The sequence below is a fragment of the Drosophila yakuba genome, chromosome 3R (assembly GCF_016746365.2).
Source record: "Drosophila yakuba strain Tai18E2 chromosome 3R, Prin_Dyak_Tai18E2_2.1, whole genome shotgun sequence".
Lineage (NCBI taxonomy): Eukaryota > Metazoa > Arthropoda > Insecta > Diptera > Drosophilidae > Drosophila > Drosophila yakuba.
This window is the reverse complement of record NC_052530.2, coordinates 2,949,232-2,969,909: the sequence shown is the minus strand read 5'-3', so window position 1 is coordinate 2,969,909 and position 20,678 is coordinate 2,949,232. Positions and strand designations below refer to the sequence as shown.

At 37.5% G+C, this 20,678-nt stretch overlaps 1 protein-coding gene across 12 annotated transcripts in view; it reads right to left on the bottom strand.

Moving 5' to 3' along the window:
* Nucleotides 1–20,678, bottom strand: part of LOC6535318 (uncharacterized protein CG43427) — a 52,140-nt gene that overhangs the window by 30,301 nt on the left and 1,161 nt on the right. The window lies entirely within an intron of this gene.

Below are 20,678 nucleotides of genomic sequence, written 5' to 3'. Positions count from 1 at the left end.
TAGTCGCAGTCATTATGGTCGGTTGTTTATTTTCTGCCATCATTGCTTTTTCGGTTGTTTTGACTGCTATGCTATGACCATCAGCACCATCATTCCATCAGCTCGGTGGCTGCACGAACCTCCGCCGAAATAGTGTATTATGAGAGTGTATTATGCTGACGGGTGCATTGAACCCTTTCCTAAAAGTGATTGTTTAAAGTCGAGATGATCACTGAGAGCGGATAGAGGAATGGGTAGAGGAGGAGCAGATGGGAAACGTTAGCCTATGTCGGGGCTTAATGCTTTCCATTGTTAGCTCGCGTTCATCCTGGTCGCATTTGGTGTTGGTTACAAGTCATACTGATAATTAAATTACATACAAAAACCATAGAAATAGCTCTATATACATGCTTTATCTTAGTGTTCTAGCTTTCATAGTTTTCGAAAGTCATACGGACAGCCCAGTGGATTTCTGTATAGAGTCGAGTACGCTTCCATCTGCCTCCATCAAACTTTATATATATACTTTATATAGTATACCTTTTCTGTCTACCAGTAACGGATATAAATTTTTGTTCGAGTACCTTAAAATTTAATATTATCCTAAACTAATAGACTCGCTATATTTCTTTTTTATAAGTTAATTTTTATAGAATCCGTATTCAACTAACTCAACAAAAAATATTTTATTTAGTTTTTGTTTACGTAAAAAAAATTGGGAGAGACCTAAAAAAGTATAAGTGCCCCGAACTAACGAACCGAGCAGAACCCACAATCTAAAACCGGAAGTTTACTTAAATTGACAGTTCGTTTGTGTAGCCATGGCATACACAAAATCAGAAATTTTCTTTTTTATATATAGATTGGCTCAGTGAAATCAGTCAGCCATATAGAACATTGACATATCGAGTAAGATCGCAGTGTGCCACAGCGAAAAAATGTGTTTGGAAAAGGAAGAGGAGCCAAAAAGGAAAGGCATATCGATATGCAAAAACCACACATTTAAAAAAACGCCTTTTTCTCCCCTTTTACCCTTTCTTCGCACAAAAGCGGAACTTGATTGGACGGTAACCTTAGACAACGCAAAGCGAAAGCAGACGTATAGTAGACAAAAGCGCATAAGTTTCCGTTGACCGTTAATTAAACCCACAAAAGACAGAAGCTTGACCTAAAATAAAGTGCTACACTCGTACACGTATTTTAGGTAAAAGGTAGAAAGAACTGTAACTACCCAGGTCACCAGGCTAACCATTCTTCAATCCTGTGGGGAATTTAAGAAATCTCAAAATGGCCCGGCAGCACACGTTTTATTTCGCCCAAAAATCAATAAATGCGGCATCGCCTATTATACGGAGTCGCCGGTAACCGTTTAATTAATGTTCAGTCTTCAAAAAATTGTCATAAATTTAAAACACAACGAACTCCTTTTACCCTATAGTAACACATATTTATACATATCGTCCTATTTTAACTTACACAAATATTAGCGAAACATACTAATTACTTACTACTTGTAAGAAATAACAAGAGAGAACGCTATAGTCGAGTTCCCCGACTATCTGATACCCGTTACTCAGCTAGTGGAAGGGAGAAGGAGAGTCTTAAACACAGTTTTTGGCGATTTGTGGGCGTTAGGGTGGGCGTGGCAAAAAGTTTTTTTGCAAATCGATAGAAATTTACAATACTAATACAAAAATGAAAAAATATTAAAACATTTTTCAATAATGAGTAAGAGTGGGCGTGGCAACATGAATCGACAAACTTGCGCTGTTTCTATGTCTTGGAAATCTGTATGCTTAATCTCAACTTTCTAGCTTTTGTAGTTCCTGAGATCTCGACGTTCATACGGACAGACGGACAGACGGACATGGCCAGATCGACTCGGCTACTGATCCTGATCAAGAATATATATACTTTATATGGTCGGAAACGCTTCCTTCTGCTTGTTACATACTTTTCAACGAATCTAGTATACCATTTTACTCTACGAGTAACGGGTATAAAAATTATTTTGGTCAACACTGACATCCCATTGAAAGTAAAGCTGGTAAAAAGTGCAACCAGAGCGCGGGGATCGATTCTCTCCAGATCGAAAATTTATTTCGATAGGTTATACAAAGCGTTTTGCGGCAAAAGCTGCAAAAAAGAGAGTTGAACATTGAACGTTGAACGCTGGATGCTGTTTCGGCCGCAAGATGTGTCAGCTGCTGAAGCTGCAGCGGTTACTTTACTTTCCTGGGGTATTGTTGGTAGCAACGACCAAGCCCCGGTCTTTGCAACATAACACGCATATGAAGGAGAAATTGGCATATGCCAATTTGTTTGTTGCATTTCTCGCGGCAGCGAAGGTAACCACAAAGCGACGACTGGCAAGCGACAAGAAGTGTCTATATGGCGGTATTATTGATGATGACAGAAAAGTGTCGTTTCTGGAAAAGCATTTTCTATGCGCAGCTGTTCCACAAATGCATTTGAAGCCGTTCACTCTCATGCCATTAACATCCAATCGAGTCCGGAGCCAAAGTCAGACCTCAAGTTTCCCGGTTGTCCAAGACCCATGTTTCCACGAACCACACAGAAAGCAAAAATAGTCTAATTTCTGAGGAATATAACGAAATTGTATTTTGACCACAAAAAATGTTCTTTATACATATGTACATATATGTATGTTCATGCCTAGAATGTGTTGCAAACGCTTGCAACGCAATAAAAGACAATTTCAAACAATTAAATTATATTTGTATACGCTTTCAGTGGGTATATTGATTTCAGATAAAAGTTCACAACGCAGTAAATGAGACTGTAGACCATAGAGGAGAAATAAGAGTTTTCGACTTTTAGATCATTAAATGTTCTTATTCAAAATGATTCAGTACTTTTTTATAATAATAATATTTACAAATAAACTAAATATGTATAATATACATTCAAATATATACTTTTCCAATCGTCTATAATATTCAATAAAATGTTGACAGCCTATCACAGATAAGACAAAAATGTGCTAAAAAAAAAAACATTTATTTTATAATTTTTTTTCTTCTGAACAACTAAAGCAACATGTTGTGATTAGCAAATAGGCCCGTGCGATGTTCTCCTCTTTCTCTTTTTTCGATTGGCAATTATTATGTCATTCATTAATTCGCATGTCTAAAAGAAGTAAGGGCTTTTAGCCGCAATGACCTTGAAAATACATTTTAATCAGTAGAATCTAAAAAAAAAAAAAACAAGAGAAAACGCTATAATCGAGTACCCCAACTATCTCATACACATTACTCAGCTAGTAGAAGTGCGAAGGAGATATTTCAACACTTACAGTATTCGGTGGTGTGTGGGCCAGGTGAAAAAATATTAAAACATTTATCAAAAGTGTTGGCGTGGCAAATTTGGGCGGTCTGTGGGCTTTAGGGTGGGCGTGGCGAAAAGTTTATTTTTGCAAATGGATAAAAATTTACAAGACTAATAAGAAAATGAAAACATATCAAAACATTTTTGAAAAGCGTGGGCGTGGCAGATTTGGGCATTAGAGTGGGAGCGGCAACATGGGTCAACCAACTTGCGCTTCGTGTTCGCATGCTTTCTACCTGACGGACGAGTCTACCAGATCGAGCTATTGATCCTGATCAAGAATATATATATACTTTATATGGTCGGAAACGCTTGATTCTGCCAGTTACATACTTTCCAACGAATCAAGTATACACTTTTACTCTACGAGTAAAGGATATACAAAAAAGACTGGTTTTGTCAGGCATGTTGATCATGATTTGTGACTCATCCGACCAGTCTGCTCAAATTATAGCCGTTAAGATCTTTGCATGTGGAACTGGCGCACAAGGGAGACGACCTAGCATCACTTTGATGGACACAATTGGACCAAAGGGAAAAGAATTTCGTGGTTGTCGCAATGAAAACTATACTATATCAAAACAAGAAATTCTTTGTAAGTCCTCAAAAGCGGAGACTACAGTCGCCGTCAACCGCATAAGAACGACACATCATTCTCACTTTCATCATCGTGATACGGACACAGACTTAGCAATGCGATATAAATAATTTAATAAAAACGCCAACGAGCCAGAAGAGTCCAGGAATGCAATGGCAGAAATATGCACGTCCATTTCCATATTCTTTGAATGCTCAGTTCATTCGCTGTTAATTTGCATTTACAAATTTATAAAATTGTACCGCTATTGGACATACATATGTTTACACCCTTTACTCGTATGTGTACTAGATTTGTTGAAAGGTATCAAGGTTTCGAGTCGATTTTACCATGACCATCCATCCTTCAGCTTCCAGATCTCGGAAGATTTTGAGTGTGAACTGATTTCATTTGATCATCTTTCATCGTTGTCCGAATAAAAGTTTCTTGAAAACCAGCGTCTGGTCACCTTTTCAAGCAAAGTCAAAACGCCAGCAGACTTTAGTACAGCAAGAATGGTGGTTTAAAATACCCAATTCGACGGGGTTTAATTTAAATGGCTTGATGCTACCAAAAACTGCGACGGTAGTAGGGAGGGTAAACTTTCGTTGGAATCGGCTGAATCACAACGCCGAAACCCACACAGATATTTATCGGCTAGCATTTTCCCAATCTTCAAGATAACGCATTTGATTTTCCGGCAAAATCTTAAATAATACCCTTTTTATACCCGTTACTCGTAGAGTACACATTTTTCAAAAGTGTGGGCGTGGCAGTTTTGGGCGGTTTGTGGGCGTTAGAGCGGGCATGGCAAAAAGTTTGTTTGCAAATCGATAGAAATTTAGAAGACCAATACAAAAATGAAAAAATATCAAAACATTTTTTAAAAGTGTGGGCGTGGCAACCTTTTGCGGTTTGTGGGCGTTAGAGTGGGCGTGGCAAAAAGTTTTTTGGCAAATTGATGGAAAATTACAAGACTAATACAAAAGTGAAAAAATATCAAAACATCAAAAGTGTGGGCGTGGCAGCTTTTAGCGGTTTATGGACGTTAGAGTGGGCGTGGCAACATGAATCGAGTCTGGAGTCTCTGGCATTCAGCATGTCAACTTTCTTGCTTTTATAGTACCTGAGATCTCGACGTTCATACGAACGGACAGACGGACATGGCCAGATCGACTCGGCTATTGATCCTGATCAAGAATATATATACTTTATATGATCGGAAACGCTTCCTTCTGCCTGTTACATACTTTTCAACGAATCTAGTATACCCTTTTACTCTAAGAGTAACGGGTATAAAAATACTATAATTTTTATTACAACCACGCTAAGAAATATGCGAGCTCAAAGAAGCTGGGTCCGCAAAAATCGAATTTTTGAAATTTGAAAGTTGGAAACGTTTGCCCATCGTTTGCCCATGTTTGCACACCAATTAGTTTTTTTTGCCCACGTCCAGTTTTCAAGATATGAAATTTCGAAAATTTTCGAACTTTAAAAAGTTGAGTTTTTTGAACTTTTTTTTTTAAATCGCAATAACTTCGTTTGCCCACGTATGCCCACCCTTTAGAAATTTCAAAAAACTTTTAGTTTAGAAAAGATAAGCACTTAAAGAATTAAGCATTTTCCATACCCTAAAACTAAAAATGTTCAAACAAAATCGTTTGCCCACCCCCTAAAAAACCCAGGGTGGGTAAAGGTTTTTTTAAGGGTGGGCAAACGAAAAAAATAATTTTTAAAGGGTGGGCAAACGATAAAAAGCATTTTTAGAGGGTGGGCAAACGATTTTGTTTTAAAATATTTAGTTTTAAGAGGTGGGCAAACGAAAATATATTTTTTAAAGGGTGGGCAAACGATAAATAGCATTTTTAGGGGGTGGGCAAACGATTTTTTTTTAAAAAATATTTAGGTTTAAGAGGTGGGCAAACGTTTTTATTTTTTTTTAAGGGTGGGCAAACGAAAAAAATTATTTTTAAAGGGTGGGCAAACGATAAAAAGCATTTTTAGAGGGTGGGCAAACGATTTTGTTTGAACATTTTTAGTTTTGGGGTATAGAAAATGCTTAATTCTTTAAGTGCTTATATTTTCTAAACTAAAAGTTTTTTCAAAATTCTAAAGGGTGGGCAAACGTGGGCAAACGAAGTTATTGCGATTTAAAAAAAAAAAAGTTCAAAAAACTCAACTTTTTGAAGTTCGAAATTTTTTGAAATATCATATCTTAAAACCTGGACGTGGGCAAAAAAAACTAATTGGTGGGCAAACATGAGCTGTTTTAAAGAATAAAAAAGAGAGAACGCTATAGTCGAGTTCCCCGACTATCTAATATCCGTTACTCAGCTAGTGGAAGGGAGAAGGAGAGTCTTAAACACTGACAGTTTTTGGCGGTTTGTAGGCGTTAGAGTGGACGTGGCAGAAAGTTTTTTGGCAAATCGATAGAAATTTACAAGACTAATACAAAAATGAAAAAATATTAAAACATTTTTTAAAAGTGTGGGCGTAGCAGCTTTGGACGGTTTGTGGTCGTGAGAGTGGGCGTTGCAAAAAGTGTTTTTGCAAACCGATAGAAATTTACAAGACTAATACAAAAATTAAAAAATATAAAAACATTTTTCAAATGTGTGGGCGTGGCAGTTTTTGGCGGTTTGTTGGCGTTAGAGTGGGCGTGGCAACATGAATCGATAAACTTGCACTGCGTCTATGTCTCTGGAGTTTGTATGCTTAGTCTCAACTTTCTAGCATTTGTAGTTTCTGAGATCTCAGCGTTCATACGGACGGACAGACAGACGGACAGACGGACGGACGGACAGACGGACATGGTCATATCGACTCGGCTATTGATCCTGATCAAGAATATATATACTTTATATGGTCGGAAACGCTTCCTTCTGCCTGTTACATACTTTTCAACGAATCTAGTATACCCTTTTTAGTAACGGTATAAAAGAATTTTTAAATGATTGTGATGAGCGTTTATTCAAACATCTAAGATATAAACACAAACGGATAACAATACATTTGTTGCTCTCTCAAATCTTCCTCATGTCCATCAAACTTTTTGAATACCTAATTTCGATTTGACTTTCAAAACACGCGTCACCAAAATCTAAAAATTATTATTATGCGTATCATATTATTCATCCAAGAAACAAAAGAGTAGACCTGTGAACTTGTCGGTTATTTTATGAATAATTTAAAAACATTTAAATGCTCAACTCGTAAATTAATAGAAAGTAAATATTTTTAGTTTGCTTGATCGAAGAGATTGAATCCAGGAAATTGTGGACTTGCTGATCGTTTTACTGTGTTAGAAAGACGTAGTAGGAATCGACTTAAAAGACACATCGACCAAGAGGGATGTATAAACCGAGAATAAACAAGAAAGAGCTATAGTCGAGTTCCCCGACTATCAGATACCCATTACTCAGCAAGAGGAGGTGCAAGCAAGAAATTTTAACCTTTTTCTGGCATATCTATAGAAATTGAGAAAAACCATTTTGTAACAAAATTCATCGAAATAGAACTGAATATCTCCAAAGCATCGATTTATCGCACTTTGAACGAAAATTTGGGCTTGCAAAAGGTGAGTTTCTTACAAATTGACTGACGACCAAAAATTGCTCAGAGTTCCACATTCGAAGGACATAATTAATGAGCAACAAAAGACCCGAACTTTCTTTACAAGATTGTGAATGGTGACGAAACGTGCTATTTTAAATATGATCCCCAAACGAAACGTCAGAGTGCTGAATAGAAGGTGCCCGGCGAGCCGAAACCTAAAAAATTAAGCATGGAGAAGCTAAAAGTGAAGACAATGCAGATTTGTTTTTATGATTCCAAGTGTATTGTCCACAAAGAATTTGTTCCACCCGGCCAAACTGTTAATGCGGTACTCTACTTGGAGTTCTAAAGCGTATGGTGCGCCGTATTCGACGAGTCCGTCCGGAATATCGCGTAGATGCAAGTTCGTAGACTTCTATCTTTTCGGAAAACCGCATTTTCCGATAATAGGAAATCGTTATGCAGACGTGGAGGCCATTGAAAAGGCTTGCGCCGGCATACTGGCCATACCGGGCGAATAGCTTTGTACTCCAGTCAATATTTATCCTAGTTCTGAAATTCTTAATTGAAAATGGGAAGTTTGCTTTTTAGCAAGATCTAAAAATTTGGTTGTCTCATAACATTTGCGTCAGCAGCAAAAAGGAAATACAAAAACAGAATAAAGATGCGTTTTCAAACTGAAAATCAGAAGAAACGGAATAAATTTCTGTTTGACTGAGACAGGGAGCTTTCTACAAATATCTCGGATATGCCTGTGCTTATATATAGCTGCAAATACGTATAGAAAATTATATGGATCGTATTTATATAATTTCTTTCATTTTCAGACACACGCATTGCTCTATTTTTGTGAGGCGCATTTTTAGCGCTGTTTTTGTCGCCGTATTCTTCTTTCTCTAACTAAATTTTCATTGCATTTTCATTTTTGTCTTATATCTATTCGGCTTATTTTCTGTTTTCGTGTTTTATATGCTTTTTATTTACCCTGCTTTTTTTTCTGGGTATATTGTTACTCGTAAAAGGGTATTCTAGATTCGTTGAAAAGTATGTAACAGGCAGAAGGAAGCGTTTCCGACCACATAAAGTATTTATATATGTATATTCTTTATCAGTATCAATAGCCTAGTCGATCTGGCCATGTCCGTATGATCGTCAAGATTTCAGGAACTATAAAATCTAGAAGGTTAAGACTAGGCATACAGATTCTAGAGACATAGACGCAGGGCAAGTTTGTTGACCCATGTTGCCCGTTCTTACGCCCACAAAACGCCCAAAACTGACACGACCACAGTTATTTATGGAAAAAGAAACAATTATCAAACGATAAAATAAATATGCTCGTATATATAATATCATTTTTTATACTAATTATTATTTTAAAAATTTTATTACAAACTGAATAATTGGCACAACCAAAAATGCGTAGCACCCTCGACAGCTAGGAAGCCGATATTTTAATTTCTGCGTAGCCAAAAACTCAAAATTCCTGAAGATCAGCTAGGCAGGGCGAAAAGACACAGAAATAGTTCCTATTTTTGTTATTTTTTTTTAATTTGACAGCTCGACTAAAAAATTACAAAAAATTATGCAGGCATAACACCTAAGAAACGGCGGGATGGTTATCTATCGGCGAATCAATAATCATTCGATGCGTTCTTTGGTTCCTTCTCAAGCAATTAAATTTGGCGACGATCCACAAGATAGAGAATGTCGCAGACCAAGCATAGTCATAGTGATATTCTTGACAAGTCTTCAAAGTTATACAGCAAGTAAATAGTTTTTCGCGGTTTCGATTTCCGTTGGAATGTTGGGGCCGCACGCCATCCAATTTCAAGTCTCCCAAGCCTTTTCATTTAAGATGAATGAAAAGGAACTCGTCGTCATTTCGGGGTGCAAAAATAAACATGTTTATTACCCCCATAGCGCATTAAAAAAAAACAATCGAGAATGCTTTAGTCGAGTTCCCCGACTATTTGATACGTTACTCAGCTAGTGAAAGTGCATTTTTCATTTTGCTAGAAAATGGGAAAAAATAATAACACGTAAAAATATTAAACAACATTTCAAAAGTTTGGGTGTGACAGTATTGGGCGGTTTGCAGGTCCAATTATTTTTGTTATAGAAATGGGAGAGACTCCTTTTTAACAAGCTTGTGGGCGTGGCAAAAAGGTTTTTGTAAATCGATAGAAATTTACAAGACCAATACAAAAATGAAAAAATATCAAAACATTTTTCAAAATTGTGGGCATGGCAGTTTTAGGCGGTTTGTGGGCGTGGCAACATGATTCGACAAACTTGCGTTGCGTCTATGTCTCTGGAATCTGCATGCTTAATCTCAACATTCTAGCTTTTATAGTTCCTGAGATCTCGACATTTATATGGACGGACAGAGCCAGATCGACTCGCCTACTTTATATATATAACTTAACGCTTCCATCTACCTGTTACATATTTTTCAAGAAACCTTGTATAACCTTATACTCTACGAATAACGGGCATTAGAAGGGCCAATTGTTAAGGAGATATTTGTATATACCCTCGTTAATTGACAGAATGAAAAGCGAACTTTCTTTAACCAAAAAACCCAGTTAAGCCACAATTCAATAGCACGTACGTGCTAGGGGAACCTGACCAATATGGTCAGACGTCCAAAGACTTTTTTCGTTTATAAAGCCAAACATTTTCACCAAAAAAATGACAGCAGAACGAACCAATACGTGTTATACTCTATGCTTTATTAATAGCTAATAAAACGTGTGCCAAGGTAGACATAAATACATTTTAGTAGTCTTTATAATAATGCAATTACAACAAAGCAGGGAAAAAACATCGTTACAAAAATGATAATTATTTGTGAGTTAGACGACGGAGACCAATGTTCAAAAGAAAGTTGTTTATGTGGCATTTTCTTAACAGACCTATAAATAAACAAGAGAGAACGCTATAGTCGAGTTCCCCGACTATCTGATACCCGTTACTCAGCTAGTGGAAGGGAAAAGGAGAGTCTTAAACACAGTTTTTGGCGGTTTGTAGGCGTTATAGTGGGCGTGGCAGAACGTTTCTTGGGAAATCGATAGAAATTTACAAGACCAATATAAAAATGAAAAAATATCAAACCATTTTTCAAAAGTGTGGGCGTATCAGCTTTGGGCAGTTTGAGGGCGTTAGAGTGGGCGTGGCAAAAAGTTTTTTGGTAAATCGATAGAAAATTACAAGACTAATAAAAAAGTGAAAAAAATTTCAAAACATTTTTCAAAGGTGTGGGCGTGGCAGTTTTGGGCAGTTTGAGGGCGTTAGAGTGGGCGTGGCAAAAAGTATTTTGGTAAATCGATAGAAAATTACAAGACTAATAAAAAAGTGAAAAAATTTCAAAACATTTTTCAAAGGTGTGGGCGTGGCAGTTTTGGGCGGTTTGAGGGCGTTAGAGTGGGCGTGGCAACATGAATCGACAAACTTGCGCTGCTTCCTTGTCCCTGGAGTTTGTATGCTTAATCTCAACTTTCTAGCTTTAGTAGTTCCTGAGATCTCGACGTTCATACGGACGGACAGACGGACGGACGGACAGACGGACGGACAGACGGACGGACAGACGGACATGGCCAGATCGACTCGGCTATTGATCCTGATCAAGAATATATATACTTTATATGGTCGGAAACGCTTCCTTCTGCCTGTTACATACTTTTCAACGAATCTAGTATACCCTTTTACTCTACGAGTAACGGGTATAACAAAACAAATTTAAGACAATTCAAGCACATCAAGACAAAAGCTGCAAGAACAGACTTGACTTGATGGGAAATGTTTTCTATGCTCTGATTTAGCTTTCCATAATATAATTTACAGCTATACTATTGCATTTCACCATTATTAGTTGATTTAAAAGTTACTCTGCTGATAGAAATTTTCCTGACCTTTCAGTATTTAGGAGCCTACGTGAGTAACATGCTTCTTACTTGATTTTTATGATACCTGTAGCAAACCCCAAAAAATATATATCTTATTTGCGAACTTTTTTAACCAAATTGAAAGAGGAATTTCGACAGATTCTGACAATATGTCCTATTTATAGCCCCTCCTAGTACCTATGTATTTGTGCTATAAAAATTGAACTAATCATTCATTTAGAAAAACAACAACCACTATATCTGCGTTTTAGATACAATACTTAGTGGCTTTTTAAAATTCGTCAACAACAGCAACCATTACAAGCACTCGTGACCAGCTAAGACAACCAATTAGTAATACTTAGTACCACAAAAACTACTCTACGGCGCCTCCCCTTTCACCTAAGGGTCTAACCATAAACCGTGAGTGTTGACTTTATGGATGGGCACTAGTGGAAATTAACGTGACTCAAAGACCTTTGACAGTGTTGGCCAATGCAAGCTGGGGAGTGTTTTCCTCTTTCCCCATTTCATTTGCTCTTGAACGCCGATTATGATCAATGGCTGGTCATTCCATTTTGCAAGCAAAGCGTAAAATGATTGTGATCAAAAGCTGCTAGCTTTGTGAAGACCTCAGCGACTGCCAGCTGCAGTCACTGAACTTGCAACTATGGCAGCAGGATGAGCGAGAATTGGAGAGAGCAGCAGGCAAGAGAGACGTCAAAAGGCCAACAAACGCACGCATACCAAGACCCGCACACATGGCCAAGATTGTCTGGGGGCAACTAATAACAAACAACCGGCTTTCGCAGCGAGGCGCGAACACAGATAGATGTACAGTGAAAACCCACTCGAATTCTACGTATTATAATGTGTAAGTACAAAAAGCACAAGAGAGGTTGCTAAAGTTGTTTCCCGACCAGCAGATAACCGTTACTTAGGAAGTGGGAACAAGAAATTTCAAGATTTTCTGGAATATCGGTAAGAATTGGAAAAAAAAAAAGCATTATTAAAAAAAATTTAAAAATGTTTCAAAAGTGTGGACATGACAGTTTTGGATGTTAGAACAAGACTATCTATAGACAAGACTTTTAGGCGTAGTATTGGGCGGGGCAAACAAGAGTGCGCTGCGTCTATGTCTCCAAAAGCTGCAGGCTCAATCTCAACATTCTAGCTTTTATACTTCCTGAGATCGAGGTCTCGTTACGGACGTACGGACAGTTCGACTCGGCTAATAATCCTAATCAAGAATATATATACTTTATATGTTCGGAAAGACTTTCTTCTGCCTGTTACAAACTTTTTAATGTATGTATCTAGTATACACTATACCATTAACGGGTATAAAACAACTGGGAAAATGAAACATATAAATATCAATATTTTTTAAGAAGTCTAAAATTGTTAAACTCATGCCGACACAACGCTCAGTCTTAGAAGCGCCATTTTCGTTCATTTAATATTTTTAATAGAATTAAAATAAAACCAATTGTATGCAGTATTTGAGGTAAGATAACCTTTTCAATACTAATCTTAAAAAATAAAAGGTAACGCTATAGTCAAGTTCTTTAAGATCCCCAGGCAAACAAACGGACAGTCGGACTTTACAAGTAACGGGTATAATAAAATACACTACAAGATTATCGACCTATGTATGTATGTCGCCCTCTTAATATCTGACCTTGTTTGGAAACACGGGAGCTACTGATACGAAACGTAAGCTGGAAAACTATTGAAATACTTCCAGAAGGAGTTCAAGACAAGTTTGTTTAAATTGGAGGCTTCGATTTTCGACTGCCACAAAACTCGTTGCAGAGCATTCGCTTAAGTCACTCCCAGTTGACGGTTAATGCTGCTGCTGCGCCTGCTGATTTAGCCGCAGCAAATTGCGCGAGTTCCCTGGCAGCCACCAAAGAGCACATCTGTCGTCACATTGGAGCAGTTGTCGCTTGCACCACAGTCCTCCAGCGAGGTGAAGGTCGCTGAAAACTCGAACCGAGCCCCTCACTTTGGACTCTTTAAAGCCAAGTCACCATTATCACAGCAATGAAATTTTAGCAAAGAGCCGAAAGCCAAGAGCGCTCTTGGCCATAACGAATTTGCAATAATGCCCATTCTCAACACTTTATCACCCCTCTGCCCAATCGCCCTTGACTCCACTTAGCTCCAAGTGCATTTTCCGCTTAAATACGATTTCATTTAATTTTCCTCCAACTTATTTTCGTTGCCCTTTGGGGGCTTCACCTTCACGTGGAAGAAGGAAATGCATTTGCGTAGCTTGTGGTATGAATGGCGCAGTTTGCAAGTGAAGTGAAAGAAATAATTGCAAATCATTTGAATAATTATTCCTCTTACTCGTAGAGTAAAAAGATATACTATAATCGCTGAAGAATGTGTAGAAGGTAGAAGATTGTTTTAAAACATTGTCACGTTACTAGAACACTCAAATACATACGTGCCAAAACAGGTATTTTTTGCTTTCCGCTTGCATAGCTCCCTGTGGCACAAAGAGTACCAACTAGTCATGACATTCAATCTATATTGTCCTCATATGAATTACAGAATCAGCGATTTTAGCTAAAACAAATAAACCTTTAAAGAACCACCTTTGTAAACATTTATAATTTAAATTGATTTTAACAATCAGAAAATCTTTCCTATCGGATCATTTTGCTTTTATAAACTTCAGCATGCACATCAGTGGCAGACAATACAACTTCCCTTAATTTTTTCTTATTGGAGTAACTCGGCTATTCGTGCAATAGCTAAGGCAAAAACAACTGCAACAGTTAACAGTAAACGAAAACTATAGAAATAAAAGTGAAACCTTTTCCAGTAAGAGAAATTTTTGCATTCAAGCGAAATAATGCTCAGATAAGTAGGAAAGTGTTCATTTGCGCTCGGAAGAACATAGATAAATAATTAATAACTATACCATGTTAATAATCCGAACCTTCCAGATCGGTCGCTGTTCGTCAAAACAGTTAAGTAATTCGAGTAATTCGTAATTTATCAAAAATTATGAACCCAAGTAAAACAAAAATTTAGTACAAAAAGATATGCTGGGGGTATACACCTCCCCGGTTAACGGTTCCCCCGAATCATTAACATGAGGCTCCCAAGGCCACGCCCCAGTTTGACAATCACAACAGCCAAAAAATACCTAAACCTGAAGTTATAATATTGCGGCCAAGCTCAACGAGCTGGGAACTGTAAAATCAAATTTTTGAAATTTGAAAGATTGCCCACCAATTAGTTTTTTATGCCCACTTCCAGTTTCAAAGATACAAAATTTCAAAAACTTTCAAAAATTAAAAAAATTATTCTTTAAAAGACTTTGTTTATCGTAATAACATTGTTTGCCCACCGTTTAGTATTTGGAAAAAAGGTTAAAATATTATTAATAAAAAACGTTTGCCCATCCGTTAAAAATGTTTTTTATAGTTGGCGTCCGAACTACAGCAAACGTGAGCAAACGTTTTGTATTGAAAATATTTATTTTAAAGATGTGGGCAAACAAAACAAATTACTTTTTTTTAATTATTTTTAAGAGTGGGTAAACGATTTAAACTATTTTTAAAGGGTGGCAAACGTTATTTAATGAAAATATGGATTTTTAAGAGGTGGGCAACCGAAAAAACATGTTAAAGGGTAACGTAAAAATAATTGAAAATCGAAAAAAACGATAAAAACTATTTTTAAAGAGCAGGCAAACGTTATTTAATGGAAATATATATATTTAAGAAGTGGGCAAACAAAATTAATTATTTTTAAGGGTGGTAAACGATAACAACTATTTTTAAATGGTGGGCAAACGTTTATAATGTTTAATTGATAAGATTTCGTTTCACTTAATTATTTTATCGGTTATATTTTCTAAATTAAACCATTTTTTTTAACTCTAAATGGCGAGCAAACTATGTTATTGTTAATGTTATTTAAAAAAAACGTCAACTCTTTGATTTTCGAAAATTTTCAACATTTTGTATCTTAAAAACTGAACGTGGGCAAAATAAACTAATTCCAGCTTTCAAAATTCAAAGATTCGATTTCACTGAGCCCAGCTTCTTATGTATATATGTATGTAGATAGGTAAACGAATCGCGTTACCTTATCGTTGGTGCTGTCAAGATAAATTTCAGTGCCAGCATTTTATATATACAAATGTTTTACTATAAACTAAAATAAAACCCTCTCTACATAAATGCTAAAATGCAACAATGCTTACAAACATACTGATTTGAATTATGCTTAAGCAAATTAACATAACATTTCATTTAGTTAAGCTGTGTCGTTCAAGATTCCTATACGGACTTCGGATAAAACAATTATTTGTAGATCTAAAAAATACGTATTTATTTGATTTAGTCAAGAATCTCCCAAATTTATCATAAAGTCAGATTACTAAACGATTTCAAACCGAAAACAACAGAGCAAAGACTGTACATTTTTAAAACTTTAAAAAATACAGTCATCAAAAATAAGTGCCATAAGTACAATACTTAAACCTAAAGCTGCCATCGTCAATCTACTCTCACCTCGTTAAAGAGGTCCTGTGTTTAATACTATACAAGTCTACAGCTTGTGAATACCTATACCAAACAAGACAGAACGCTAAAGTCGAGTTCCCCGACGTGAGCGTGGCCACATGGGTCAACAAACTTGCGGGGCGTCTATGTCTCTGAAGTCTTTATGCTTTATCTCAACGTTTTAGCATTTGTAGTTCTTGAGATCTCGACGTTCATACAAACGGACAGACGGCCGGACGGACGGACATGGCCAGATCGACTCAGATATTGATCCCGTTTAAGAATATATATCTCATATGGTAACGCTTCCTTCTGCTTGTTACATACTTTTCAACGAACCTAGTATACCTAGTTACTTGACGAGTAACGGGTATAAAAATAAATAGGGACCTAATTGGTTTATGAATGTAAACAGAGTTCTTTTTATTGTACCTGAGAGGGGGGCTATATAAATAGACAACTTGAAATTTCTCTTTTAATCGCTGATAAACGTTGACGCCGCATTATACATATATGGACTCATATGGACTAGTGCCTATACTCCACCTCTGTTGACTCTAATCAAGGCCCTCTTTCGTGGCTTATACAAATATAATCCGATTGCGTCGCAGTTCTAGATGCAATCAGAGCTTTATACTTGCATAAATGGGTCGCTGGACAAGGCTGAGAACGTACGAGTTAAAATTAAGACGCAATTTATGATGATTTTTAACCACACATATTTTTGCAAACGTTTTCCGTCATTATTCGAACAGAATCAACACTTATTCCTGAGTCTAACTCGACGCGCTAAGTCCACAAAAGAAACTAAGCCATTCCGGATCAGAAGGTATTCACAACTGATAACAACTCTATTCCGACCTGAATTTTGGCACACTAGAACAGGAACATTTAAAACAATTTTCATTGATTCCAAAAGTGTCATAGTTGTGGGTTTACATAAAAACACATATATGCACGGCGATACCAAACGAATCCTATTTTATATAGGTCACAAGCTGTCGACTCCATTGCACTCGTTTTTGGGTTCGGGAGCGACGACCCCAAAGAAGCAAACAGCTGCTATATACCACCCCAATCGCACAGTTAACAGCAGCTGTTAGGGGCTAACAGAAGTGGGGTTGGGATAGGTTGCAATTATTCAGAGCTTTACAAAATATATAAGTTAAAAGATATAATATACTTAATACAAATGCCTGCGGCAATAAATTCTGCTAGTGCTAATGGGGCTAGGTCAACAATTTGTACTCCATATAAACTGGAACCAAAATGTTTATATAGGCTGTCGCACAGATATGTATATATATTATGGGAAAGTATTCTTTGATTAGGTGGCTGCTGGAACTTAAGCCGCCCATTTCGTTTTCATCACCGGGGAATTGGGGCACCGATGGTTATGCAAGTTTTAAATAAGTGCACTCTGTTTCTTTCTATTACTCTTGCAACTACACCTTTGACTTATAGTTCTACTGTTCTCTCTGCAATTAAGTCGCTCTGCAATGAATTCAACTCTCGCTTTCGTACTCTTTGCATGCACGGATCGCAGCCAAACTTCGCAAAGGAAAATAAACCAAATCATTTGAATTCGCTAAGAACCATTGTCTTTTTATTTTCGCAAAAATAGCTAATGAAAAAGGTTATTAGCCCAACAGAAACTATTCAAACATTAGCTGAGAATTGCCTACAGTGCGCCTGAAATCACCCGCCGCGGTATTTCTGCTCATTGAGGAAACCAGGAGCGGGACAGACACAGGTAATTGCAGTCCCCATTATCCAGAACTACGTGCGTGAGATAATACATATACATACACATTAATTTAACAGGTATGTTAATAAGCTGGTTGTGCACGCCAATGCGTTCTGAGTGTTTTTCCTAAATACCTTCATTGTTTTAGATTTCCGTTTCGTTTTCGTTTTTGTGAACAAGCTGTCCGAGAGCTCAAGGGTTCTACTACTCACACACTCTCCCTTCTAGGAGTGGACAATAACATTTTGTACAATAATTGCACAAGTGTCACTTGTATTTCTCGGTGAAACAGGTAAGCGTCGAGCCCAAACTGAGCCCATATAGGGGGCACGGCGAAGTGTTTTTGGTTATTATTATAAAAAGAGACCTCCCAGAAACGAAAGAGCCGAAAGAGCCTCGGTGTCAGTCTCAAGAGGCCTTTTAATATATAATTCTGATTTAAATAAGCTACTGTATGATTTATAGGGTTATGCCTTTATAGGTATCAAGAAATTACATGACACATATTTGAATAATTTCTTTCATATTGAAAAATACTTAGTTTATTTGATAAAATTACGAACTAACAAAGAGCAAATTCGCCGTTGGTCAGGGTTTCAGTAAACCGATCAAAAAGCAGTCTGTAAAAGAGACTTACTAATTAGCAAATGAAAATGAAATGAAATTCTTCATGTAATTCTGATTACCAAACAAAATAATCCAGTCAAAAAAACAAAACCGGTTTTTAAATGTGCCTCAATGGGCAGACAAAGCAACTCGAAGAGAAATAGCCATAAAATAAAAATTGCAATTTGGAAATTATGCGGCAAACAAGTATTGAGCAGCGCGGCATTTTGGCAGCAGCGGCGCCAATTTCCACGGCGAGTTTTCAGGAGTGGCGGGGGAAAATGAACAAGCTGCCGGGACACCCTTTTTCCTCAGTTTTCTAGTTGCAGCCACAGCTACTCTTATTTGTACAATTAAGACCGCTTCCGCTTCAGGCAAACTGAAGTCACATAAGCTGACGCACGAGGCGCACAAAAACAATAAGATAGGAAAATTATAAACAAAGCAGCAGCGGCTGAAAAGTTTGTCGAAAAAAAGACGATGAAGAAAATACGCGTTGGAAAAAATTGAAAGTACACTTAAAACAAAAAAATTTTATCGGTTTTTCCTTTTTGTAAAAACAAAAAACAACATCAAATATTCGAGTTCCCCGACTATCTGATACCCGTTACTCAGCTAGTGTAAGTGCGAAGGCCAGTTTTTGGCGATTTGTGGGCGTTAGAGTGGGCGTGGCAAAAAGTTTTTTTGCAAATCGATAGAAATTTACAAGACCAATACAAAAATTAAAAAATATTAAAACATTTTTCAAAAGTGTGGGCGTGGCAGTTTTGGGCGGTTTGTGGGCGTTAGAGTAGGCGTGGCAAAAAGTTTTTTTGCAAATCGATAGAAATTTACAAGACCAATACAAAAATGAAAAAATATTAAAACATTTTTCAAAAGTGTGGGCGTGGCAGTTTTGGGCGGTTTGTGGGCGTTAGAGTGGGCGTGGCACCATGACTTGCGCTGCGTCTATGTCCCTGGAGTCTGTATGCCTAATCTCAACTTTCTAGCTTTTGTAGTTCCTGAGATCTCGACGTTCATACGGACGGACAGACGGACAGACGGACGGACAGACGGACATGGCCAAATCGACTCGGCTATTGATCCTGATCAAGAATATATATACTTTATATGGTCGGAAACGCTTCCTTCTGCCTGTTACATACTTTTCAACGAATCTAGTATACCCTTTTACTCTACGAGTAACGGGTATAATTAGATTTTAAAAAATACGTTTAGATATGGAAAAGTATGAGAGTTGGTGGCGCTGTTTTGATTTGATTTTCATTTGAGAGTACAGAAAAATCACATTTGCTTGGGGAAATTCTCCGGAAATTGTGTAACGCGTAACGACCCGCACTTCTCGCATTCGCCCTGCCAATGGCGGCAAAAAATTGCCAACCACTGTCACACCGAGGAATTTATTACTCCTCTTGTGGGTAGGAGTGAAGGATCTCTTTAAAAGGCCTCCTTCTATCCCTTCACCTTCAGCTCCTCACCAGTGTGGTGTGGTCCCATTAAATCCACCCGACACAATCTAATCCAACGCCCTTGCTGGCGCGATTGCTCCAAAATTCGACTTGAGCCGCTGGAAACCAAATGAAGCATGAAGCCTGAAATAATAGCCAAGTGCACGGCTGGCGAAAAATGCGTCGCCCTGTCGCACAACTAGGCAACACTGGCAGCTACATTCCGCAAATGCAATCAAACCAACTTTCCAATGATGGATTTTTTCTTGCGATTATAATTTAGTCGGTTCCCCGTCTTTTAGCCATTACCTTATTAGCTAAAAACCTGTTGCTCGGGCGACGACGATAATGATGATATCAAATAAATGACTAGGCGCCCGAGTGCTGCAAGTCTGAGCAGTGAGAAAATTGGCATGCAAAGTGAAAATGTTTTGAAAAAAAAACCTATCAAAGCCAACACAGAAACGCATGTCGAGGGTGTGGAAATGTTTTGGAAATACAATTGTCAAACATCAAAGCTGGGAACTAGAGATGCGAAAGCGACCACATCGATAATTGGATCTCGGCAATGTACAACTCAAGCTCAGAAACCTCACTACAAAACACAAGCTTTCACTTACAAGCTCCGCCTGAGCAACAAGATCCAGGTCCCAGAATGCTTCTTGAGGTCATATCACTAGTCCTAGTCATTACAACGGTATTTTGCTGCTACTGTTGCGTCAGATAAATAGATCCCAACGATCCGCAATGGCGACTATACGTTCAATGAGTAAAATCTCCCAGAAAAGTGGTATCAAACCCACTTCAGTTTCCGATGTTTGAAGCACACTCAGAACGTGTCATCAAACTTATTGATTTTGTTTACAAAGTAATATTCCCAATAGAATTAAATGAATAAATATTAGAAATTGAACAAATACTGCCAATAAAGTTATTTATTCTGAATCACAAAATAACTTTCTTCGGTTTCAACCCCAACCAACTACACTGGTAGGCACAATT